Raw genomic sequence first — 16,553 nt, 5'->3', positions numbered from 1 at the left:
CAAATTTCACATTAGGGAGTATCGTAATCGTCGGTGAAGTTTTTCCATGGCAACATCAATGGATAACTACCGACTTCTACAATTCTCAAATTGCAGGCCTTTATACAGTACTCACTCTTTAAACCACACCCTCGAATCCAAGCTCACAGTGGTGCACCGACGGGGGGGGGGGGGGGAGTTCGGGGGTTGTAACCCCCCCCCCCCCTGAGGCCAACTTAGCCCACCCTTTTGTTTAATCCCTTTTCTTTCTTTGCGCATTTGCATACTGCAACTAAGGTGTAAGACGCACAATCATCTGCACACTTGCAAAAAGCGCATTTTTGACAATTTCTTGTGAAGAAATTGAAATTAGTGCTGTTTAGATCGTATATTGGCAAACTGTCACCCCCCCACCCCCCCTGGCAGAGATCCTGGGTGCGCTACTGCAAGCTCAACTAGCTGTAAGTATTTGAACGTACTGCATGTCTATCACAGATCATGCAAAAAGGGACACGCAATACTGTTTTTTATACATGGACATTTTGTTAAATGTCATCAGTCTAAATTTGCCTATATGGTCATTGTTGCATGACCAACTATGGGGAATTCTTACTGACAGTGTTTGACAACAAAAACAAGTCAATGCCACTGTTTATTTATGTTATTAAAGTTTAGAAAACATCTTCCCAAGATTCAGTGTGCCAAAATCAATAAGGGGGCCGACAGATGGGGTCGTATAGGGAGTTACATAAATGGGGATAAAGTGCCTCAGGAAGGCTGGCCTACCTATCTTTGTCTTCTTGGAATGTTATAAAATCTTTGTCTAAGCTCTTGATTGTGCCCATAAAACAACTGCCTAAGCCAGCACATAACAGTGCTGAGCTCCAAATGCTCCACACATTACAGATGCCCTATAGAAACCCTTAAATTTTCTTCTCCAAGAAGCCATTTCTCATTCGGGCATTGACAAAGAAACACAGTCACCCGCCGTGGTTGGCACTGCCGAGCATGCGGCTTCGGTTTCCAGCTGTGGCGGCAGCATTCGGATGGAATGCAACAACATGTGTGGTCAAAACATTAATCCAGAGCTCTTCACCCTGATGTGAAGTTTTGCGATGCTAAACCCCACAATTTTTTTGTATTGCCTTCTGAATCATGACAACAGACTTTTGTTGTGTATCTCACTGTGCAAGTACAAATGTTTTCTTGCCTTACCCGCTAGTATAGATATGACATTCCTAACCTAGTACAAACGATGCAGAGCAAATTAAAAGTGACGTAGAAATCCTCAAAGCTGCTAGTCTTGACACGAACGATAGACTGCGCAGAAACAACTTACTCTTTCTTGGTCTTGACAACACAGAAAACAAAACATGGGATGCTTCGGAGCAATGAGTCGTGACACTTTGCTCTACCTGTCTAAAATTACAACTGGACATGGGAAATATTGAATGTGCACATCGTATTGGGAAATTTTGCCCAGGCCGAAAAAACTAATTATTGCAAAACTGACTCATTTCAAGACAAAGAAAGAAATCTTGGCTTGCGGACGTCAACTACAAGATACTAACTATGCTGTAAGGGAAGATTTCACACCTGCAACCAGCTATGCACGATCAAAGCTGCTTAAATTTATCCGCCTCCAGAAGCGTTCCTTCAAACTTGCACTTGATCACCTTCACGTGGGTACAAAAACATACTTCTACAACGCAGACACCTATAGCGTGAAAGAGTGCTCTCGCTTTTCAGAAGACAAGCCAATAACCAGAATTTCTCCCAACAGCGCCACTGAAGAAAATAACTGACGCGATCCAAGCAGAATCGCCCCCATCTCTGATCCAAGCCGTCAAACATGTTTTTTTCTTAACATTGCGTTCACTAACATATGAAGAGTTGTACCTAAATACGATCATCTCTGTAGCTATATCACTGATAATAGACGCCGATATTATTCTGCTCCCTGAAACCTGGCTGAATGACGACATCGGAGATAGCGAAATTCTATCTTAATTAAGACTTCATGAAATACCGCCACGATAGAAATGGCAGGAGTGGAGGTGGAATACTAATAGCTATCAAAAATACCTTGCAATCTTCCCTCATTTCTCATGACACCAGCTAATATAGATATGTGTTCATAACCCACCCCTGAAGTCTATCTTCGGAATCTGCTACAGGCTGCCAGACAGCCAACCACCTTTTTGCGATAAACTCCGCGACACGTTAGATAACATAAAATAGAAATTCCCCGACTCACCTATCTTTCTCTTCGGGGATTTTAATTATCCACACATTAATTGGCCTCTTCTAACCGTGTCCCACAGATCCCCATCCAGCGAATCTAAACAGTTATTTGGCTTAGCATTAGACATCCATCTTTACCAGGTTATACCATGTCCCACTAAAGGCGACAACATGCTCAATCTCTTACTAACAACTTGCCTTGACGACATATCTAGTCTCACAGCTCTACCTGGGCTTAGTGATCACAGTTTTCTTCATATAATTCTCACGGTAACAAAAAAGAAAAAGTCCCTAGCTAAGAAACTAATCATCGACTATAACAGGTAATTATGATCTTATAAATGAAAAACTGGAGTGCTTTCTTGAACAATTGCAGAGCACATATCAAACACGCAGTGTCGACGCCAACTGGGAACTTTACAAAAACGTTATGATAACCATAAAAAATAAATATATATCTACAATTCTTGTGAAAACTGACAAAATTAATCCGTGGTTTAACAAATGCCTAAACACCTTCCTAAAATGGAACGCCTGTACAGATCAGCTAGGACAAGCAACTTCCTCAAATCATGGAACCGTTACTGCCAATGAGTGAAACAATATCTCAAATACTTAGACGAAGCAAAAGCTAGATTTTTTCCTTCTGATTTACTCGCAATACTGCATACTAACCCTAAAAAATTCTGAATTATTTTGACCAAAGCACCCATAAACCAAATTCAACTCAATAACGAGGATGATGAACCCATCAAACCTGACAAGTGCGCAACCAGCGCTTAATAATCACTTCTCTTCTGTTTTCACTGCCACTCCCCAGTTAGACCTTGAACCCTTACTGGAACTGTGCTCCATAACTATCTGATGTACAGGAAGTACCTGATGTTCAAATAAGCCCGGAGGGCACAGCTAAACTAATAGATAGCCTTAAAATAGCATCACCAGCAGGCTGCAACAACATTAACAGTAAGCTCCTGAAAAATACCATTACAATATCTAGCAAAAAACTGTGCCTAATATTAAACCAATCCCAGCAAAACTCCGTCGTTCCCAACAATTAGAAAATAGGTAACATAGTCATAATTTTTAAAACCGGACAGACAGAACTTACCACCAATGACAGACCAATTTCTCTGACTAGTCCAAACTGCTTGAACACATTCCAACCTAATGGCCCATGTCGAATCGATTAACTTCTTCCAGCCGCTACAACATGGTTTTCACAAGCAACGATCCTGTGAAACTCAATTGGCAGAATTCACACATGATCTGCTACATTATATAGACGAGCTCATTCACATAGACTTTTTCAACACATTCCATTGAGTATCTCACAATCATTTATTCATTAAACTCTCTTCCCTTGGTATCAGTCAAAACCTAATCTGCTGGCTGGAACACTTTCTGAAAGGTCGAGTTAAGTATACCACTGCTAATAACAGTAACTCTCAATTCGCTAGCGTAACATCAGGCGTTCCTCAAGGTGCAGGTTTATCACCACTGTTATTTTAAATCTATATGAACGACCTCCCCGCTAACATAAGATCAAAATTTCGGCTTTTCACCGATGACTGCGTTATTTATAACCCTATTCATAACTCATCACTACTCTGCAACATGATTTAGACACTATCGCTGCATGGTATAATCAATGGCTCATGCCCTTAAACTTGTTGAAATTAAAATTAATATTGTTCTCTCGCAAACGCATCAAGGTAAACCACTCATACCACATTAATTCGTCCCGAAACTTATAAGTACTTAGGAGTGCATTTAACACCATCACTATCATGGGTATCTCATATCGAAACCATCTGTTCTGAGGCATCACACACACTTGGATACCTATGTCGCAACCTTAAATTGGCATCTGCTGACATCAAGAAATTGGCATGCTTAACATATGTGCGACCAAAGCTCAAGTACGCGTCATCCATATGGCATCCATCACAATCATATCTCGCCAATGAAATAGAAGCAGTACAAAACCGTGCAGCACATTTTACAACATCTCAACATTCTCCATACATCAGTATAATGCTATAAAACAGACCCTCTCCCTTCCAGCATTAGAATTACAAGGCACACGCTGCTAAACCCGCCGCTCAGATCATCCTCGCGATTAACTCGCACACGTGTAAGCGGCCGAACATCGGCAATGAATAGCTCCTTCTTCCGGCACACGATACCCTTATGGCGCACACTCCCTGACACCAAACTCAGATCGAGTAAAATTTCGCAAACAATTAACCCGCCACCTCCTCTCAAATGAGACACGCCCACCATAGCGTGTTGCTAAGTTGCATTCGTACTACTGTACGCTACTTTTATTTGCTTTATCTCATTTATTTCTTTTGTTAATTTTGTTACCAGTTGCTTTTTATTGTATTGCATTTGCAAATTTGATGTACGCCATCATTATGTTTGTAAATTTTGTTACCAGTTGCTTTTTATTGCATTGTATATGAAAACTCGATGGCACGCCCCCTTTATGTAAATGCCTTCAAGCACTTAAGGTGCAATATATGAAATGAAATAAATAACCTTCACTTCGTTGTGCACATTCTTTTACGACTGCAAATAAGCATTGTACCAATGGCATTTGACACGAACTTTCAAAACTTTTACTAACCCAACATTTTGCACTGGCAGCCACCAACAGTCGTATCATCATAGAAATAAATTAGAAACTCACTGACAGTCAAGGAGGCATCCTGCCGCTCATGACCATCATCAAACCTTGCAATGTTTTCTTTGCTGCTTTAATGCTTACTTTAATTGGCAACTTGCACATACTCATCGTGAAGGTGTGTGCTTGCCCCTATCTGCACTGCTGCTGTGCACATGCTTCTGCCAATTATATGTGCTTCACTTATCACATTAACACAGATGCACCACACTTGCCTGCTCTATGTTTTAGATGGACTGATTGTTGGCCTAGTTGCTTTTGGATTCTAACTGAAGCATAGTAGCTACAAAATGTTGGACAGACACAACAGGGACGAGGATTAACAAAGAGAGACTGCCCACTGACACATTTACTATTTAAAGTGAATGCACGCCACATCACATTTTGCACAAAGGTGGCATTCGTGAATTCAAACTCAGAAGTGTCCAGGCTTTTTGTGAATGCCTGGCTGATACAGATAGAAATGCTCTTTCTGATTACAAAAAGAAAAAGAAAGATGCCTCCAAAGCAAACCCAGCCGTGCTGCTCTCTGTCTCCTGAAGCCATGCCTTGCGTCCACGTGCAGTACGACCAAATCTTCAAGAGCACGCTCCCTAATGCACTCATTTACGTATTGTTCTGTCCTACTAAAGTTAAACCTCGATATAATGAACTTTAATAGATTGATATAACTTCTCATAACCTCTTGTCTATAGAACATCATGTATTTAGAACCTCAATATAATGAGGTGTGTGTGTATGCGATTTCAATACAACAAAATTTCACTGCCTCTGCAAAGGAATGCCGAGACAATAAATGGAAACTTCCACGGACGTACATGGTCAAATGATTAAATTACAAGTGGCTGCTTGCAAATGCACCTCTCAAATCGTGCAACAAGAGTGACCGCCGAAGTAGAGCCACATCATGTTCCGTATAAAGTCCAAGTGCGATAAGATCCTATCGCGCCCTGTGTGCTTTAGGTGCTAGTGAAAGTGTGTGAGGAAGAGAAACAAAGATAGCGGAATTACGAGTGCCTCCTTCCCCCACCAGCAAAATTAAAGATGGGGGAGGAGAGAGAGCTCGCGGTAACGCGATCAAGCGTGCACGAGCGGGGTGGCGGTAAGTTGGCGCCGCGCATCGCTGTAAGCGCAGCTAAGCACACCCTGCTTTAGAGGTAATCTGCTGCGTGGCACCATGTAAGCTGTCTTCCTACGAGTTTAGTATTGGAGGTTGCTTAATCTCGAGTTTTGGTGAGCCGTTGGAGCGAGAGGCAGACGATGCATTCGCTCCCCGCTGCCAGCGCTTTTCATGATAGCGTCGTCCCAGTGCGGGCGACGCTATCAGCCGCGAGGGCGGAGTACACGCGGAAGCATGGCTGGCTTCGCTTAATTCGCACCGCCGATGTGAAGATACCGTCGACGTGGCATGAAACCCTATCATTCGTCGCCGACTTCCAAATGCATCAAAATGAATTGTTTTCTCATTAAAATTTACTTTTTTCAATTGCTCGACAATGCAGAAAGTTCTGCAGCCCCTTTCTTTGTAAGAAAAATCGATCGGCAACTGTACTTATTTGCATAAAAGATTAAGTTTCAATACAAAGAAATTTCGATATAACGAAGCAAACTGCCCACTTTACCGACTTCATTATATTGAGGTTTAACTATAATACTAACTGGTAATTACATATATTAGTATTAATAGTATATTAAGCTGTGTGGTCTGATTCTTGCTTCTAATGGTGGCTAATGAAAGTGTACAACATAAGCGTGTGTCTTAGTATTAGTGGCAAATATGTCTTTCAGCAAACACCAATTAGGCCAAGAAGCAGCTCTCCTAAAATTCTTGCGTAGCATGCGGAGGTAGCATGGAAACCATAGTTTCATATTTTGTTAGCACAAATTTGTTAACACCAAACCATGGGTCCCAAAAACCAAACATAGGCACAGGAGAAACTAAAAGTGATGAGCTTGGTGGCCACCCGATTTCAAAAAGGATGTCCATAATATCCATTCATCCATCCTCAAAGTTCGGGATGGTGGCCAGAAAATAATAAAAAAATAAAATAAAAGAAGAAAGAAGACAGAAAGAAATGCAGTTGCAGTATAATTTAGCTTTATTTGAGGCCATGCCTCCTGATCCCACGAGAACCTATCAAAAGAGTTCTCAGTATCAGAACCAAACACCAGAACAAGGCATGTGGCCTGTACTACCATGAAGTTACGTTGCCAACAAGAGCCGGTCATGAAGCCTGCTGCACTCGGAAGCATCAAACGTATTGGAGGTTCCACAACCTTCAAACGAGCATCTCCCCTGTTGGCGGTCACAAAGTAGGATGGCACTAAGTGACTACCAAGCATAGCATCATCAAGTGACAATGGCAAATGCCGGACTCGTGTGATTTGGTAGGCGTACTATTTCGGTTTCAGGGTGCATCGGGATGGTTGTTTGGTAGTTATCACGAATTTGAAATGCTCAGGTAATGGGAGAGGGTGCTTGGTTGGTATTGCCACGTGCCTTATGGTCTTTACATCTGTTCCGATGACTTTCGCATGACGATTGCTATCGCGTTTAAGCACTCGCGCAAACCTATCGTGATACCAGCTTCGTACTTACGATGGGCCCATCGTATCAGGCAGGGCAACTCGCGCTATCTCTCGCGATAGTACTGCGCATGTCCCTTCGCAGCCTTTAAGTACTGCCTGCACATTGGTGATGCTCTCTGTTTTTGCCGATCGCCGTCCGTGCTCGCACATGTTGCTCTTACTGGGCTACAGTTGATTTTTGGTTATGCGGGGCACAAGTTCGCCTCAATAAATGTTTGTCTTGCCGTACTCTCGCCTACTGCAGTTACCGGTGTCTAGCACCACTCGTGACAACTGGTGGAGGCGCTGGGTATGTCAAGCACTCGTTCGGGCACTCGCGACACCAGTCTGCATCAACCAGAAGATAGACGACCAACGAAGAAGCCGCCGGAATCTTGGGCTCTCCCCTGAGTACGGCCTCCTGCCAGAGAAGACACGCCCCCGACAGCCAAGATGAGCGAGCCTCTCACTTCTACCGCCGTCGTGTTGCAGCAACCACGCGAGCCACCGACATTCCGTGGAACCCCCTGCGATGATCCTGAGGACTGGCTCGAACAATTCGAGCGCGTGGCGAGCTACAACAAGTGGGGCGACGACGTGAAATTGCAGCATGTTTACTTCGCGCTGGAGGAGTCGGCACGTACATGGTTTATCAACCAAGAATCCCAGCTCAGGACATGGGAAAACTTCAAGCAAAGCCTTCTTCTGACATTTACAAGTGTCCTTCGCAAGGAAAGGGCAGAGAGACAACTTCAAACACGTCTCCAGCTCCCCAACGAAAGCGTGGCCGTCTTCGTAGAAGAAATGAAGAATCTTTTTAGTCGAGCAGATCCAGAAATGCCGGAAGAAAAGAAGCTCGGTTTTCTTATCAGAGGCGTGAAGGAAGAGCTTTTTGCTGGCCTTATGCGGAACCCACCAAAAACTGTCGCCCAATTTTTAACTGAAGCCGCAGCCATCGAAAAAGCACTCGACGTTCGAAGAAGACAGTATGGGCGCCCTGCTCTAGTCCACGGCACATCTCCCATGGAAGTCGACGCTATGAGCATGAGCAACCTTCGAGACACAATCAAGGCTGTAGTACAAGAGGAACTCCGCAAAATGTTCCCTAGCTCCGCTCTTCAAGTCGCAGCGATCAGCGACGTTATCAGACAAGAAGTCCAGCAGGCACTGGGAATGGGGCAACCCATTCAGCCGCACCAAGCACCCGAATACACGTCTCGAGCCCCTCAAGTCATGTCATATGCCTCCGCTGTGCAACGCCAAGTGAGCCCGACCAGACCGACGTACACACCACTGCTACACTCGCGACCAAACGATGGCCCGCCTATGGTCGAACAGGCAATGCCGAGAAAGTCTGATGTCTGGAGGACTCCAGACCAGCGTCCTCTATGTTTCCACTGCGGCAAGCCCGGCCATGTAGACCGTCGGTGCTACTATAGGAACCTCGGCATCCGTGGGTTCCCTATCGGTGCTCCACGTCCGCAACCTGGCCAAAGGCCGCTTGAGATTGAGCACTACCTACAAAGGCAGAATTCGCAAATGAGCCGCTACAGGTCGCCGTCGCCCTCACCCCGCCGTTCTGGTTCGCCCCGCCCTAGCTACTTGGGAGCAGAGCGGAGAAGGTCCCCCAGCCCTCGCTTGGGAAACTGAAGACGGCAACCGATGGAGGCACGGTTGCTGCTCATCGCACTGCTGAAGCTCCTCCCCCGCCGCAACATTCCAGTGGTGCAACTACGCCTGCCGCATACGAACAAATGCGTCAACGGCGCGACAACATAATCTTCATGCCTCCGACGAGACCGAGCGATACGTCAGTAGCAAGTCCCGACGAAGCCGCGACGTCACACAACGACGCACCTGCAATACCAGAACCAAATCTACGGACCTAGCAGTCAAGGTAGACAACCGTGTTGTGTTTGCGCTGGTTGACACCGGCGTTGATTTCTCCGTCATGAGCGCCGTGTTCGCCACTCAACTAAGGAAAGTTCTTACCGCTTGGGATGGCCAACAGATACGAACAGCAGGCGGTCCCGTAGTAACACCAAAAGGAAGATGTACGGCTCGTGTAGAGGTGAGAGGACACACGTACCCTACCGTTTTCATCGTTCTAGAACAGTGCTCCCGTGACGTCATTCTCGGCGTAGACTTCCTTTCGGAGAACAGCACGGTCATTGATCTACAAGCACAGACCATAAGTCTTTCACCAGACAACGCCATCGCACAAGATCCAAGTCCTGCATTATCTGCTTCACTCGCGATCCTCGATGAGCATATCACGGTGCCACCCCGCTCGAGTACTATGATCGTAGTGGGTACCAACAATGGCAGCTGCGTCGAGGGATTGGTCGAAGCGAACCCAAGTTTGCTGTTTGAGCGGGGGTTGTCTGTAGCAAGAGGGATCGTCCACCTGATCGAAGGAACAGCCAACATACTGATAACAAATTTCTGCTCGGAATATCGTCATCTCACCAAAGGCACCACGGTAGCGCTCTTCGAAACTATTCCGGACATAGCCAACATCCTCACGATCGAAAACGAACTCGCACCTCGACCTTCTGACGTTTCTTTCGATGTGAACCCTGCGCTGTCGCAAGATAGACAAGAACGGCTGCAGAAACTGCTTCATACCTACCAGGCTTGCTTTGATACATTGTTGAAGATTCGCCAGATGACGCTTACGAAGCACCGAATCATAACAGATGAAAGTGCACGTCCTATTCACCAGTCGCCGTACCGCGTGTCTATGAAAGAACGCGAAGCAATCCGGAAACAGATAAAAGAAATGCTGCATGACGACGTCATCGAACCCTCTCAAAGCCCTTGGGCTTCCCCCGTCGTGCTCGTGAAAAAGAGAGACAACACCCTAAGATTCTGTGTCGATTACCGCCGACTCAACAAGGTCACGAGAAAGGACGTCTACCCGCTCCCTCGAATTGACGACGCCTTGGATCGCCTTTGCAATGCAAGATACTTCTCGTCTATGGACCTAAAGAGCGGCTATTGGCAGGTGGAGGTTGACGAAAGGGATCGCGAGAAGACTGCGTTCATTACGCCAGATGGATTATACCAGTTCAAAGTCATTTGGACTCTGCACTGCCCCCGCAACCTTCCAAAGAGTAATGGACACCGTGTTGGCTGGGCTGAAATGGCAGACTTGTCTGGTGTATCTTGATGATGTCATAGTGTTCGCTTCTACGTTCGAGGAGCACCTTAGTAGGCTAGAAGTGGTACTGCGTGCTATCAAGTCTTCCGGACTTACGCTGAAATCTGAAACATGTCGCTTCGCCTACGAACAGCTCAAATTCCTGGGCCACGTTGTCAGCTCTGCCGGTGTTTTACCAGACCCTGAGAAGACAGCTGCCGTGCGACACTTCCCGCAGCCCCGTGAAAAGAAAAGCGTCAGAAGGTTTCTCGGACTTTGCGCCTACTATAGACGCTTCGTCAAAGACTTCTCACGGATCGCAGAGCCGCTGACACGCCTGACAAAAGAGGACGTCCCTTTTGTATGGCATGCGCCACAAGAGCAAGCGTTTCGAGAGCTGCAGCGCCGTCTCCAATCACCGCCCATTTTGGCGCACTTCGATGAAAACGCGGAAACTGAAATCCACACCGACGCCAGCAGTAACGGCCTCGGCGCCGTTCTTGTGCAGAGACGGAATGGATGAGAACAGGTCATCGCCTATGCCAGTCGCTCTTTATCGAAGGCAGAGTCAAACTATTCCACCACCGAAAAAGAATGTTTGGCAATAGTGTGGGCAACATCAAAATTCCACCCATATGTGTACGGCAGATCGTTTACTGTCGTTACCGATCACCATGCCTTGTGTTGGCTTGCCAACCTGAAGGACCCGTCTGGACGCCTCGCAAGATGGAGTTTGCGACTGGAGGAGTTCGACATTTCTGTAGTGTACAAGAACGGAAGGAAGCATTCAGACGCAGATTGTCTGTCCCGAGCCCCCGCCGAGCAACCACCAGAGTGTAAAGACGACGATTCACCTTTTCTGGGCATGGTCACCGCCTCCGATTTCGCCACACAACAACGGGTCGACCCTGAACTGAGTGGCCTCATTGATTACCTTGAGGGACAAAGTGACACCGTCCCACAAATCTTCAAGCGCAGTGTGTCCGCATTCTGTTTGAGAGATGGTGTTCTAGTCAAAAAGAACTTCGATCCTACAAAGAAGGCCTATCTGCTTGTTGTGCCGTCATCCTTATGTCAAGACATTTTGCTGGCGTCTCATGATGAAGGAACATCCGGACACCTCGGCTGTGCACGAACACTGGCGCGGATTCGAGAATGTTATTACTGGCCCCGTATTGCCGAAGAAGTCAAGCACTACGTCCGTACGTGCAGAGAATGCCAGCGCCGCAAGACTCCCCCAACGAAACCTGCCGGACTCCTGCAACCAATCGAACCCTCGACAAGACCGTTCCAGCAAGTTGGAATGGATTTTCTTGGGCCTTTCCCGACGTCTACCGCCGGGAACAAATGGATTATTGTTGCGACGGATTACTTGACGCGCTACGCAGAAACGTGCGCACTCTCAAGAGCCACCGCTGAGGAAGCCGCCAAATTTTTTATTTGTCAGATCGTCCTGCGCCACGGTGCGCCAGAGGCCATTATCACTGACAGGGGGACAGCATTCTGTAGTGAACTGATGCAGGCCATTTTGCGGTACAGCCACACCACTCACCGCCGAACTACCGCATACCATCCGCAAACTAACGGTCTCACGGAACGGGTAAACAAAACCCTGGCGGACATGATGTCGATGTACGTGGACGTTGAACATAAAACTTGGGATGAAATACTCCCTTATATCACCTTCGCCTATAACACAGCCATTCAGGAGACAACTGGGCTGACACCGTTCGCTCTTGTTTACGGTCGGGAAGCGACGACACTCGACGCCATGCTGCCACATGTAAATGACGGCGACCCAAACCCCGATGTGGCAACTTTTCAGCAGCGCGCCGAAGAAGCCCGGCAGCTTGCTAGAGTCCGAACCGCAAGAAAGCAGCAAGCGACTGACGCCCGGCACTACAACCTTCGACACCGCCATCAAGAATACACGCCCGGCGAGCACGTTTGGGTATGGGCACCAGTTCGCCGACGAGGCCTCAGCGAGAAGCTCCTTCGACGTTATTTCGGCCCATACAAGATTGTCCGCCGCGTGGGTGCACTGAACTATGAGGTCATTCCTGACGGGATGACGAACTCTCAGCGACGGCGTGTACGGCCTGAAATTGTTCATGTCGTGCGCTTGAAGCCTTATTACGCACGTTACAAAGCATGTTGTGTAGTTTTTCTTTGCTACCTTTGTGTTCTTTACAAATTCCTGTGTGCTATTTATTTCACTGAATACTTATTTCCAACATCGGGACGATGTTATTTTTTTTTGGAGGGGAGCAATGCCACGTGCCTTATGGTCTTTACATCTGTTCCGATGACTTTCGCATGACGATTGCTATCGCGTTTAAGCACTCGCGCAAACCTACCGTGATACCAGCTTCGTACCTATGATGGGCCCATCGTATCAGGCAGGGCAACTCGCGCTATCTCTCGCGATAGTACTGCGCATGTCCCTTCGCAGTCTTTAAGTACTGCCTGCACATTGGTGATGCTCTCTGTTTTTGCCGATCGCCGTCCGTGCTCGCACATGTTGCTCTTACTGGGCTACAGTTGGTTTTTGGTTATGCGGGGCACAAGTTTGCCTCAATAAATGTTTGTCTTGCCGTACTCTCGCCTACTGCAATTACCGGTGTCTAGCACCACTCGTGACAGTATTTTATGGTATTGGTGGGTGGTACTCTGTTATTAGACATTTGATAGCAGCGAGTTTAGGGTGGGGCATGGTAGGACCCGAGCGCCACTCGAGAGGGGGCACCAGGCGCTCACTGGGGTGGGTACTTCTATTAGTTTGGCGCATTCAAAACCTCTCCACAAAAAAAAAAAGAAAAGCGCAAACAGCAAAAGTAGAACAACATGCGGCAGGCGCCAAGAAGGCGTCAAAACCAAAATCTCTCCCACAAACGACAAACGGCAAAACTAAGACGTCTGGGTACTTGCCCACTAATTACTCAAATACTTGCAGCCCCTGACCAGCCAACGCACTTTGTCGTACTAGTTGTACCGTGGGGTCGAATCAACGCAATGGCGCCATTCAGTGCGCGGTCCTACAATCTTCTCTTAGAATGCTGGGGCTAGCCAGGAGCAACAAAGAGGCAGATATTAAACTCACGGGTGGCAGGAGGGGACGCACGTCGCTGATCCCCTCCCCACGGGCGTGACAGCGTTAACAAAGCAGCGCCCGCTAAGAGCTGGTCAAATTGGTCACTACGGGGAAGGCGTGGCGACAGCAAGTATCCTCGACCTTCCCAAGAGAGAAAAAAAAAGGAAAAAAAAAGAAACATGAACGATAGACAAAACTCTACACCGCGCTTACACCTGGTATCGAGACATGAAGCGTCAATGCTCATCAGTGCGTCACCCCCCAACATAGTGCATAAGGTGCTCCCCGCGTCCTACTAGCAACGCTACTGTCAGTTCAAGGCGGTTGCGAAACTTTTCCACCAATCACGCGAAATGCATTTTTTTCTGTGGATTTTTCGCTGGACTAAATCTGGCAACAACAACGCAGTGTTGCCTGCGCATGTTTGCCGCCGCAAACATGCGAGATATGGTCATCCTGCACGTGAGCCGAAATTCTGGGGTTGGTTTAAGGAACACTTGTATGCCAGTCTGTCTAGGCGATTGTAAATAAGCCCTGCCTACAAATCCCTGTCAATACAGTTTTCTCGTCTTTCTGCCTTTTAAACCTTCTGCCCTGATCCACGCTGCCAAGCACTAAAGGATGAAGAGCTATTCCACCCTTCTACTAGCTCGTTGAGAGTTTGCTCACAACATCACGGCCAGGGACGTCTTCGCAGCAGATTTTCTCTATAACTATAAGCATTTTTTACGTTGATTGTTCTCTGTATGGAGTATTGTTAACACCTAGCGCTAGGTCTTAGCTGTATATACTGCCTGAGACAAAGCCTTTTGGGTCTTGAAAATAATAATGCTGCTGAATAACATTTTCTCGTTTACAAAAACAAAACCTTAAGCTTTAGGTCATTTTTTTTATTTTTCAGTCAAGCAGAGTCATGAACCGCTTGACCAGTGTGGAGCTGAAGGGTGGAAGAGGAGAAAGCAAAGGAAGCCAAGACAGTTCTTCACGCCCTTCTTTGAAAAACCTCGTGTTCCCTGGAGGCAGCTCGATTTCCTTCCACTTCGTTAACATCCACACAAGCTGAGGAAAGAACTGTTCGCAAAACTTCTAAGCACAGTGGAACACAGACAGGCTTCAAGAGCAGGGGAGGCACTTCCAAAGATTCAACTTGAAATGACAAAAGATTTATGTGGATGTATCTCACCACATGCATGTCAAGCCAGGAGTCCCACAAGGATCAGTTTTGGGACCACTGTTATTCTTAATCTACATAAACAATATATCGACCAACATACAGTCTTCCATACATCTTTTTACAGATGACTGCATAATATAATAAAGAAATAACAAACCAGAACAACACTTTGACCCTGCAATCCGACTTAACGACTCTTTCGGAATGGTGCAGTAAATGGCAGATGAAAAGTAACATTGAGAAAACTAAACACGTTAAATTTGGTCCTAGTCTCAACTTATTGCCTAATGAATACCTAATTAACAATTCTTCAGTTGAAACAGTTTCGTCAATTAAATACTTAGGGAGTCCTGTTCAATTACAATCCAAAATAAAATGGTCATGTAAAAGTAATCACTAGTAAAGCATTTAGAAAGCTTGGCATTCTAAAACGTCGCCTACACCTTGCTAATTCTGACACTAAACTCCAGGCATTTAATTGGCTAATTAAACCCCCATTAGAGTACGCTTCCAACATATGGCATCCCCATCAAGCTTACCTTACCGGCATGCTGGAATCAATTCAAAGTAAATCCGCTAGATTCATCTCGTCCTCGTATTCTCGTTATCACAGTGTGTCATCCATAAAAAGAACACTTGGCATTTTACCTCTTGCAATACGCAGAAAATATATCGCGATTATCTTTTTTTCATAGTGTTTATCAACTTTTCACGCAAATTCATTCATCCAGCAGCCCACATCTCCACCCATATTGACAATGAACTCAAGGTATACCCACCTTTCGCTCGAACTAAAAAAATTTACCCTCACCTTTAGTTTTATCAATAAATGAGTGGAACGCCCTTCCGCAATCCATTGCCAACATTAAGAAATTATCTTCTTCCCAATAATCTCTACTAACCTACCTTAATGAGCAAACCTGGCATACCAGCTGATCCTTTCTAACCAACCATGTTATCCTGCTCGCACGCCTTACTACCTTTGAACACTGTCATACATTTGTTGTATTATTCTAAAAGTGTTGTCGCTAGATCTTGTATTATTGCATTATACATGCACTGTATCTCCTTAATGCTGTAATCATTTGCGTTTTGTTCTTCATGCTTATCACCTCGTATTGAAGTTTCTTGTTGTTGTTATCCCCCCCCTATGTAATGCCAGACTCTGGGCCCTTAGGTTAAATAAATGAAATGAAATGATGGTAGTTCGTGAGTCCTGGCTGTGAAAAATCCGTAAAGCCAGTATGACAGCATTATGTTTGACACGACTTCCAACCAAGCACACCATGAATCAGAGGTTGTGCGACACGTGGAAGTTGATTTAGAGAATAAATCAGTCCAAGTTAAAGAGACCTCCCTTGGTCTTATCCAGATCAGGAAGAACGATGCTGAAAGCTTCGTTGAGGTGATATTAAACCAGCTAGTGGAGGACAAAATGGATCTACAGGACTGCCGGTCATAGTGCTACGACAATGATGCCCTGATTGCTGGACAAAAAAGTGGTGTCAATCGAAGAATAGCTGAAAAAAACAAATTAGCAATCTTTGCATATTGCAACAATCACTCGCTCAACTTGGTGGGAGTACATGCTCCAAAGGAAGACACTATATAATAATTACCTTTTTTGGGACCATCGAAGCACTTTACGTGATTTTTTTTTCTCGCT

General features: G+C 46.0%; 1 protein-coding gene across 1 annotated transcript in view; it reads right to left on the bottom strand.

Annotated features, from left to right (window-relative positions):
- Window positions 1–16,553, bottom strand: part of LOC119461852 (formylglycine-generating enzyme-like) — a 148,700-nt gene that overhangs the window by 49,195 nt on the left and 82,952 nt on the right. The window lies entirely within an intron of this gene.

The sequence above is a fragment of the Dermacentor silvarum genome, chromosome 8, assembly GCF_013339745.2.
Source record: "Dermacentor silvarum isolate Dsil-2018 chromosome 8, BIME_Dsil_1.4, whole genome shotgun sequence".
In the NCBI taxonomy this organism is placed as follows: domain Eukaryota; kingdom Metazoa; phylum Arthropoda; class Arachnida; order Ixodida; family Ixodidae; genus Dermacentor; species Dermacentor silvarum.
Note: the sequence above shows the minus strand (reverse complement) of the source record. Positions and strands in the feature narration are given on the sequence as shown.